This window comes from Mus pahari, chromosome 13 (genome assembly GCF_900095145.1).
Source record: "Mus pahari chromosome 13, PAHARI_EIJ_v1.1, whole genome shotgun sequence".
Lineage (NCBI taxonomy): Eukaryota > Metazoa > Chordata > Mammalia > Rodentia > Muridae > Mus > Mus pahari.
In genome coordinates this window covers 86880698-86891200 of record NC_034602.1, presented here as the reverse complement: position 1 = coordinate 86891200, position 10503 = coordinate 86880698, and the positions used below count along the sequence as shown (strand labels likewise).

Genomic DNA, 10503 nt, shown 5'->3' with positions numbered 1-10503 from the left:
CTCCCTCCCTCTCTCCCTCCCTCCCTCCACATCACTAGGAATTTCCCCCTATTAAACAGAAAAGATTTAAAGTAAGAAAGTTCACCACATAGACACATCATTTCAGTAATGGGAAGCCCTAGTCAGCTCTGAATCCATTTTATTCATTTCCCTTGCTTTGAGCACAGTGAGCAGACAAAAGCAGGGTTAGAAACATACAGCCCCTTTTCAAAGAATCGCTCTCATTTTTGTGAACAAAGTTAGCCCAGAAAAGGCCAAAGGTTCCATTAGATTGATCAATTCTGTGCCAGGATTCTGTTCCAGATGTAACAAAATTTCAGTTCTCAAACTTAATTAAATAAAGACCTATGTAAATTCCTTTTTTTAAAAAAAAATCTTTCTAGTTAACAGCATCAAGTCAAACATAACTGAATGTCACTACACATGCACACACTCTAAATCAAGTCATATTTCACTGGGAAATTTTACAATTATTTTTTTAAAAAATCAATATTCCACATCTTAAAATAAGATGTATATAGTGTGGATATTAATATTCTGAAAAAATGTAAATGTAGTGATGGGCATAGGAGTTGTGGGCAGGCATGCTGTTTATGAACGCCGAAGCATGGTCCTCGGGACTTGGTCCCTCCTTCCACTGTGTGTGTTCCAGACATCGAGCTCAGGTTCGGAGCCTTGGAGCCTTGACAGCAAGCACCCTTAGCCGCTGAGCTGTCTCAGAGCTCCTTCCCAACTGGATATTAACATCCAGATGGCCCACAGTGTTCCAACGTTCACAGTCACACCTGTCCACATTTCTGTGCAAGCTTTATGGGTGCTAGCCGCGATCAATTTTTTTAGCCTGTGTTCTCTACAAGTGTGGGGGCTTTACATTCTACATCCAGTACATTGCCCACTTCAAGCTCATCACTACTTGAGGTGTGCCGGGAGGTACAGGTTGAGACTCTCTCTGAGATTATGGATATGGCTGTCCGGATATGCTGGCCCCATGTGTTGAACTACCTTTGATTCTGCTGCTTGGATTACCTTCCCCTTCCACCAAAGCTAACTGGAGCTCATGTAAGTACAGGAGGTGGTAATGATTAACCTGTATGTAACTTGATAACACACTTTGAGCAGGTGTTTTTGAGGGCATAAAAGCAGAAGGGGAAAAAAAAAAAAAAAGAATTCAGCCTAGAGCTGCTGGAAAAGGCTTCCCACGTAATTTATGAAAACCTGTACAAACTGAAAATTTGGAAGACCTTCTTCACAGCAATCAAGATGGTGACGGTCGGGGGAGATGGCCAGGGAGATAGTACAGCAGTAAAGAATACACGCCTTGGCAGAGAGCATGAGTTTGGGTCCTAGCACGTTTATGGTGTCTTCTAACTGTCTATAATTTCTGTTCCAGGGTATCTGACCCCCTATTCAAGCATCTTTGGACACTAGATATATTCATGGTGAACATACAAGCAAAATATCCATATACAAAAAGCAAAAAATATAATAAGTAAATCTTTAAACAAAAATAAGGTGATGAGAACTTTGGGCCAAGCATGGGGTCCCGCTAACTGTGGGACAGTTAAAAGCTTCATCTTCAGCTCTGGGGAAGATCAGTAGGAAGGTGATTAATCTGTGCCCAGTGAGAAAACATCAGTTTTTGAAGTAGATGAGGTACACACTCCGGTACAGATGCTCATTATCTCTATGAGCAATGCACAGAGGTCACAAGATCAGACAAAGCCATGGCAGTTTCTATGCAGTTCATGGCCTCAGTTCTTAGCTTAATGAAACAAGATGATCAAAAGTGGATGACCTCTTCAGTCCCTGTCTATTTAATGATAGCATTCACAGTGGACAACACTATGTAAATAAATAATTGTATATCTGAAATTAGTAAGGTTCTTTAAGTTGCTAGTAACTATACTTTAGAAGAGTGTGGCTTTGCAAGAGCCCAATGTAGGGTTTCAATGTTCACATGTGTGGTCAACATTGGAAGACTCACCTAAGGAAAACCCCTAAATGTGTACGATAGCACAGTTTTCATCATAAGACACATTCACATAAGAAAATAAAATATTCTGATACTTATTAAATTTATACTTTATCCCAACTTCACTTTAAAGAACAATAAAACTCTGTTTCCTCTATAAACAGGGTACAGCTGTCAATAAATAAATGTAATTTGACATTCTCTTTTAAGCCTATTATAAGATACTACCAGAAAAATTAGAGAATTGATGATACATTTTAGCATACTATAATCTAATAAAATATAGTACTTGCTGTTCATTTTATAAAGTATTTAAAACTAAAATAATTTCATATTTTTGGGATATATGTTTAAATCCTGCATTCAATTAACACAAACCATACATAGCTATCTATGTCCAACTATATTACATCCTGTGGTTTAAAAACCTCATCCTCTTCCTTAGTCACAAAACTCATGTCTGAGGTCAGGAAATCATCAACAGGGTTAGAGGCAGGAAAGGATAAACATTGAGAGCTGACTTTCAGCTCTAGAACGCTGTGGTTCTGACTCTAAAGGCTCTTAAGCACATACCATATTGTTCTGTTGGCAGCTTGTCGTTTGCCCAGCTCTGGGGTCTGCAGATCTGCGTTCCAGAATAAACCCATAAACTCTGGAGGGAGGCAATTCAACTTTAACTTGGGAATTACTTGGTATTGGGTCTGAAACTCTAGAAATCTGTGGATGTTACTTTTATCTCATTCCTAGACAAAAATAGAACTGTAGCCACTCCTGGTATTATTGCACGATGATGGAGTGTGTGAATTATTCTTATACAGATCTCAAGTAACTGCAAGATCAAAGGAATCTCATTTCTCATTTCCCTGTAGAAGATAAGTTTGCCAACCAGAGCCTTGTAAAGTGCTGCCATATGTCATCCAAGTGGTCCCTGGGACACAGCTGAGCAAGTGCCATCAGTTCTCTTGTGATTGTTGCAGCCCCCTGAGCCAAGAATGCACATTAGCTAAGAATCTCAATGTGCCCAAAAATGTGTGAAAGCTCCAGTCGCAAGTTTGTCTGTATTAAAAAAAATAACACTATTTACAGTTATCATGCAATTTCTGAGCTCATTTGAACTCTAGCTACTTTTGGTCAGGACTGAGTCTAGATGCTCTGGAACATGGCACATTCTCACACCCTCTGAATCAATTTCTCTCAGCTTCTACTGAGATTATATATCTGCAAACCAAACTCTCATCTATAAGGTTGTGTCTTCTCGCTTCTCTCATCCTCTCTCTCTCTCTCTCTCTCTCTCTCTCTCTCTCTCTCTCTCTCCCTCCCTCCCTCCCTCCTACTTTCATGACTCCATTTGCATGTCTAAGGATCTACTCAGTCACTGCAGAGTCTGCCACACAATGCAAGAGTTTCTGACCCATCTTGGCCCAGTTGCCTTAGACATGCCACAATTTCTATGGTGAGTCTTGAGCTCTCTCTCATGGAAGGCAGCCCTAGGTTGCTGGAATTTCAAAGCTTATGAAAGTTTCTCTGGGTTCTCACCTGAAATTCAACTAGTGAAGAGGCAGAGCGTGTGACTCTGTTTTTCAGGGACTCCCTAAGACTGGGTCAAAACAAAAGAGTGTTCTGGTGGAACTCCCCCTTTCTGCTATCTCCATCCTAACACTTACCAATCGAGACATTCTTTGGCTTGTGTCCCCCTCAGTGTTTTCACAACCCCACCCCTTTCTAGAGCTTTCTAATAAGTTTTATGTAGGTGGTCAAATGAAGTGAAAGCAGGCACAAAATATAATAAGCATCTTCTAACATGAGTGGGACAAACAGAGCTGATGTAATGAAGATCTTTGTGATGCAAGTTTCTTTCCTATTGTGTTTATTACATTGGAAGAAAAAAACATCAAGCAAAAATGTTGCTTATAAGGGACTATGATGACTACTTCTAATTGTCAGGTTAACAGAATCTAGAACCACCGAGGAGATGGGTTTCTGCACACACTTTTGAGGGACTGTCTTGACTATACAGATCAAGGTTCTAAGGGTCATTTACTGTATGGATCGGCATCCCTGGCTGAACCATGCCGTGGAGAGAGGGGCAGCCCTGGTGCCCATGGAGAGAGGGAGCACAGCCCTGGTGTGCAGAGAGAGGGAGCACAGCCCTGGTGTGCATGGAGGGAGGGAGCACAGCCCTGGTGTGCACGGAGAGAGGGAGCACAGCCCTGGTGTGCACGGAGAGAGGGAGCACAGCCCTGGTGTGCACGGAGGGAGGGAGCACAGCCCTGGTGTGCACGGAGGGAGAGAGCACAGCCCTGGTGTGCACGGAGGGAGGGAGCACAGCCCTGGTGTGCACGGAGGGAGGGAGCACAGCTCTGGTGTGCACGGAGAGAGGAGCACAGCCCTGGTGTGCACGGAGGGAGGGAGCACAGCCCTGGTGTGCATGGAGGGAGGGAGCACAGCCCTGGTGTGTGTGCATTCTTTAACTGCTCTGATTATTGACAATAATGGATGCAATGTGACCAGCTCCCTCAAGCTCCTGACACTGTGACATCCCTGCCAACAGACCTTACCCTGGAACCAACAGCCAAATAAACTTTCTTTCCTTTAAGTTTCTTTTGCCAAAGTATTTATCACAGAAATAGAAAAAGGAAATAAGACAGGCTATTCCATGAAAGGGATTGATTGTAATCAACAAAAGAACCATGTCTTGTAGCAGCTTTATAGAACAATGTGTATATTCGACAGACCTAATATTACCTTACCATCCTGGGAAGCAAATGACACAGTCAGTGTATTTAGTCATTGTATTTAGAAATTAAAATGTAAAAAGTGGAAATAGGGCTAAGGAGCAACTCACTGTCAGAGTGCTTGCCTAATGCGCTTGAGGGGGCTGACCCCATCACCATGAAAAACTTGGGGGAAGGGATGACCAAGTCTATAAAATGTCAAAGTGGATTCTGGGCAGATGGCTCAGTGGGTACTTTCTTTGTAAGCATAAGCTCCTGGGTTTGAGTCCCCAGCACCCATATAAAAAGCTAATCATGATTACACAAGCTTGTGACTCCAGCATTGAGGAGCAGCGACTGGCAGGTGCCAAGAGCTTGTTGGCCATCTAGTCTAACTGAAATGCCAAACTTCCAGTAATAGAGAATGATAAAGACACTTAACTTTCTGCTTTGGCCTCCACATGTAGTCACAAAGGTGTGTACCCATTCATGCTTTCAGGCATGTAGCACACAAACACACACACTCACACACATGTGCACACATGCACTCAAACACACACTCACACAGATGTATGAATAATTTCAGAAGATAAATGCATTAATATGAAAAAGTCAAACTCATACTAGCTCATTCCCTATAAAGAAATAACACACCTGCTTCTGTATACTCTAAATATAGGTGGGGTTTTTTTTTTTCAATTTTTCTCTGGGTACAGTGGACATGACATAACTTGTAAGGTTTCAATTATGGATTATTCTTGCATACCAGCTGAGACCAACTCTTAGAATGTGTCTAGCTAGTATAATTAAAGTTATTTTGAGCCTGAATAGTTACAGTGTATGATATAAGGATACAACTTAGTTTAAGTGTCATCTCTCTTTATGTGGAAATCAGTTAAAATTTATTATTTTAAGTGAAGGAAATCCAGTATAAACCTCTGGTGAGCAGAACTTCCAGAACCTAAGAGCCAGCACTAAGGCATAGCTTTTGCATCTGCAACCTATTTTCATCATTAAAGAAAAAAAAAGACAGCATTGAGAGCCTGTAGACAAAGTAGGGAGGGGTCTCAGACTACCATTGGGGCAGATACGATACTCAAAGCAGAAATTAGATTAGATCAGAGCAGGTAGATAAAGCAGAGGGGTATCTGAGCTTAGCATCTCTTTTTGAGGTGTAATCATGATGTTGGTGATAGGTAGATTCTTCAATTAAATACTAACTTTCTAAATGATTTGCACATTGCCAAGAAAGCAATGCTAGTGTCTAAGTTTAACACAGCAACGTGTATGTGTTGCATTTGAAAGATGCCTTAATTCCTTTTATAGGATGAACTTGCAAAGGTCTCAAATGCACTGACAGTGTTTTGTAACAATATACCTTAGGGACATAAAAAGTAAAAGGACTCTCTGATGGCTTAAAGAGCATCAGTCCCATCATAGGTGTTGAGAACTCTGTCACTGAAATCTCACCTTGAGGCATCTGAATGACTGAGTGGATGCTGGTCTCCCTCCCCGAGCATCCAAACTCAAACTGGCACACATGCTTGCTATAAAGGAAGAAAGAAACCCAAACTCACGCACCCACACATGCTTGCTATAAATGAAAACAGGAACCTTCAAGACAGAGGTCGAGCAGGTGTGAAAAAGAGGGGAGGCAACATCGCTAGACCCTGAGATGACAAAACAGCCTGGGATTCTGCTAAAATGATTAAGGAGTGAGTTCCTTTTAGCCTGAAATAAATCCACTTCTCAATTAACATGAAAATAACATCTGTGAGTATAACATTTTATTATAAAAAAACTAAAATGCTCTTAGGATGTAGTTCATGGGACTCATCTATGAGTAGGTACATGGCTAGAGTTTCTTTTTGTATATTTTACTAAAGCTCCAGGAACTCAGCAATGATTTTGACAACTACAGCACTAAGCATAACTCACCTTAATCCATGTTAACTACATTTCCCGTCCCCTGGCCTTGCTTGTCAGAGAACTATGAATAGACATTTACAAGACAAGAGTAACAAGTGACTATTAGTTTAAAAGGCTTTGAAACAAATAAAGAAAAAAATTGTGAGAAAATACCAATTTTGTCTGCTTCGCAATAATGTAAAAACCATCTAGATTCTTTATATTGTTCTTCAGTCAATGCAGTGTCAATCAATTTAAGCCATGGAACAACTAAAGCTTCTTTCCCAGCTTCTCTTTCTCCAAAACCGTGAGTGGGAATTAAGACAAGCAGAGCTCTACAAATCTCCTCTGGAGGATTTCTCAGGGACAGCCACCTCTGGGCTGTGACTTATCGAGTCTACCCTCTCCACTGACAAACACAATATCTTGATTCCAATGTTATCTTTGCATGTATGCAAATCCCACTGACTGCAATAATTTCCACATGTTACATAATTTTGTCCCCACAGCTGGAATCTCTTGCTCAGACATGGGTTTCAGATAGTCTCATCTGGACTTAGTATTATGAAAAGTTCTTAAAATAATTTAAAATAAAAACGGATGTTAAAATGTACATATCAAACTCGGTTTAGGAATTTACGAATGCCAGTGTTTTTTATAGTTAAAGCTGGAATAGATCATGATGTAATTCTTATCTCTTACATCTAAATGTCACCTCTCACACCAATGCAAGGAAGACAATACAAAATAAGTACACATGAACTCATCTCCAAACTGGAATTACCAAGCAGAGAAGTAAATAACCCTATAAAAAATGGGGTACAGAGCTAAACAAAGAATTCTCAACTAAGGAATACCCAGTGTCTGAGAAGCAGCTAAAGGAATGTTCAACATGCTTAGTCATCAGGGAAATGCAAATCAAAACAACCCTGAGATTCAACCTCACACCAGTCAGAATGGCTAAGATCAAAAACTCAGGTGACAGCAGATTCTAACTAGGATGTGGAAAAGACACTCGTCCATTGCTGGTGGGATTGCAAGCTGGTAAAACCACTGTGGAAATCAGTTTGGCAATTCCTCAGAAAATTGGACATAGTACTACCTGAGGACCCAGCAATACCACTCTTGGGCATGTACCCAGAATATGCTCCAACGTTTAATAAGGACATATGATCCACTATGTTCATAGCAGCCTTATTTATAATAGCCAGAAGCTGGAAAGAACCCAGATGTCCTCCGACAGAGGAATGGATACAGAAAATGTGGTACATTTACACAATGGAGTACTACTCAGCAATTAAAAACAATGAATTTATGAAATTCTTAGGCAAATGGATGGATCTGGAGGATATCATCCTGAGTGAGGTAACCCAATCACAAAAGAACACACATGGTATGCACTCATTGATAAGTGGATATTAGCCCAGAAGCTCATAATACCTAAGATACAATTCATAAATCACATGGAAATCGAGAAGGAAGACCAAAGTGTGGATACTTCAATCCTTCTTAGAAGGGGGAACAAAATATCCATGAAGGAAATAGAGAGACAAAGTTTGGGGCAGAGACTGAAGGAATGACCATCTAGAGACTGTCCCACCTGGGGATCCATCCCATATACAGTCACCATACCCAGACACTGTTGTCGATGCCAACAATTTCTTACTGACAGAAGCCTGATATAGCTGTCTTCTGAGAGGCTCCACCAGAGCCTGACAAATACAGAGGTTGATGCTCTCAGCCACTGGACTGAGCACACGGTCACCAATGAAGGAAATAGAGAAAGAACTCAAAGAGCTTAAAAGGTTTAAAGCCCCATAGGAGGAACAACAATATGAACTAACCAGTAACCCCAGAGCTCCCAGGGACTAATTACCAACCAAGAGCACACATGGTGGGACCCATGGCTCCAACTGCATATGAAGTAGAGGATGGCCTAATAGGTCATCAATGGGAGGAGAGGCCCTTGGTCCTGTGAAGACTCTATGCCTCAGTGTAGGGGAATGCCAGGGCCAGGAAGCAGGTATGGGTGGGTTGGTGAGTGGGGAGAGGGGGAGAGGATAGGGGGTTTTCAGAGGGGAAGCCAGGAAAGGGGACAACATTTGAAGTGTAAATAAAGTAAATCTCTAATTTTAAAAAAAGCTTTTAAAAAAAGATCATGGAAATACCACCACAAGAAATTCCTTTGGAGGCAATAAAATATTCCTTTCTATATGCAACATGTATGTTAATCTCTTAAATAAGGTATTTCCAGAGACCTTATGTTAAAGAGACCTATTTTCAGTTTGCATGTAAGTATACATCCCGATGCTTCAGTAGACACTTCATTGCATTGCTTAGGATCTTAGATGACTGCCTGAAAGACAGTGTTGAGCCTACTTTGGTTATTATTCAGAATCAATGTAAGAATGCCACATACCACCCTTGGCAGCACTAGATACACTTTAAATTACATAATTATTTAATTAATGTCTGTCATTACCAACATGATGTAAAAATGTGTAAAGGTGTGAACACTATTTCGCTACACAATGATTTATCTGTAGTTCCTAATATCATGTCTGGTATAGTGAATTTGCACAATAAATATTTGTTGAAGGGAATGTGTGGGCCTAGTACATGAAGGGGTAGACCACTCCATCAGCTACCTACATCTTTAACTGCAGTGTTTTGTCATCCCTCTCAACTCAATGTACAGGATGTTTGTTTATATTTACAGGCATAAAGATGAATATGCTAGTTCTTATAGCCTGAAGGTGGTAGTGCATATGTATAACATTTAAACTGACAGTCACAACTCTAAACCTGACTTCTAAGTGTATGCAGGTTCTACTGACACAATTGATCCTTACAACCCTGTTAGGCAGAGTTAATTTGTATAACAGCACACAGGCCAAGGATCTCAGGTTGAGTTGTATATAAAAGTGAAAATCTTCATCAGGATGCCATTGTTCTTAGAATGAATATGTATAGCACCTGTCTCGAGACTCCTAAGAATATAACGAACCCTAAAAGAGTTCTACACAGGTCTATTGGTTCTCTATAAACTGGTAAGGGCACAGAAGGATTTTCACAAGTGTTGGATTATGAGTAGGATCTGCTCACAAGGGGCAAAAAAATGTGGAAGAAGGCAGTCGATGCAGACAGAGAGGACAGCAAATCAGTCTCAGGTGTTTGCTTACTTAAGGGATACTTAGCAGGAAAGTGGGCTTGGCAGAGGAAGTTTCCTTGAAGTCAGAATATGAAGTTCTGTAAGCGTTATGCTAAAGATTTTCCCGTTATTTTGTAGAGTATTAGCTAAAACTGAAGGATCTATTTTCAGGATATTAGTACCATCAGAATAATGATTTTTAGTTCACACTTAGAAATAATGTAAGACGTTCACTTGATCTTCTGCTTCTCTAAGAAATTATAGCAACTATTGACTTCAGATCTCATTTCATACTGGAAATCTTCCCAACCTACCACTTTTCAGGGAAATTAGAAACTTCCTTGGGTATATATATATTTTTTTTTTCATAATTCTTCTGGAATTTTACCCCATTACCTCCAACAGCCTGTGATTAACTCTGCTGAATAACCCAAGATCATGTGCTAGAAGACGGTTGGGTCACACATGAGAGGGAGAAATGCCTCTTTCCACACAGTTCTCTGAGGATCCAGGCTGTAAAAGGCACCATGAAAGCATCCAAGGGAGGAAGCGACTAACAGCCCTACCCAGCTGTGGTGATGATGAAGCCTGGAGACTAAACAATGGCAAGCATGGCACAACACGCCTAAGGTGCGATAGTGACACACATACAGTGGGATGGGGAGCACCAATAGTACTTAAGACCTGCTCAACCGGAGGGTAATCTTGTCTGACACTGGAAGCCTAGGCAACTCCCTCAGACTAGTGAAGTGTTGAGA

General features: G+C 40.9%; 1 protein-coding gene across 2 annotated transcripts in view; it reads right to left on the bottom strand.

The window, feature by feature from the left end:
- The window catches only part of Cfap299 (cilia and flagella associated protein 299), a 476454-nt gene that overhangs the window by 357826 nt on the left and 108125 nt on the right, over positions 1 to 10503 (bottom strand). The window lies entirely within an intron of this gene.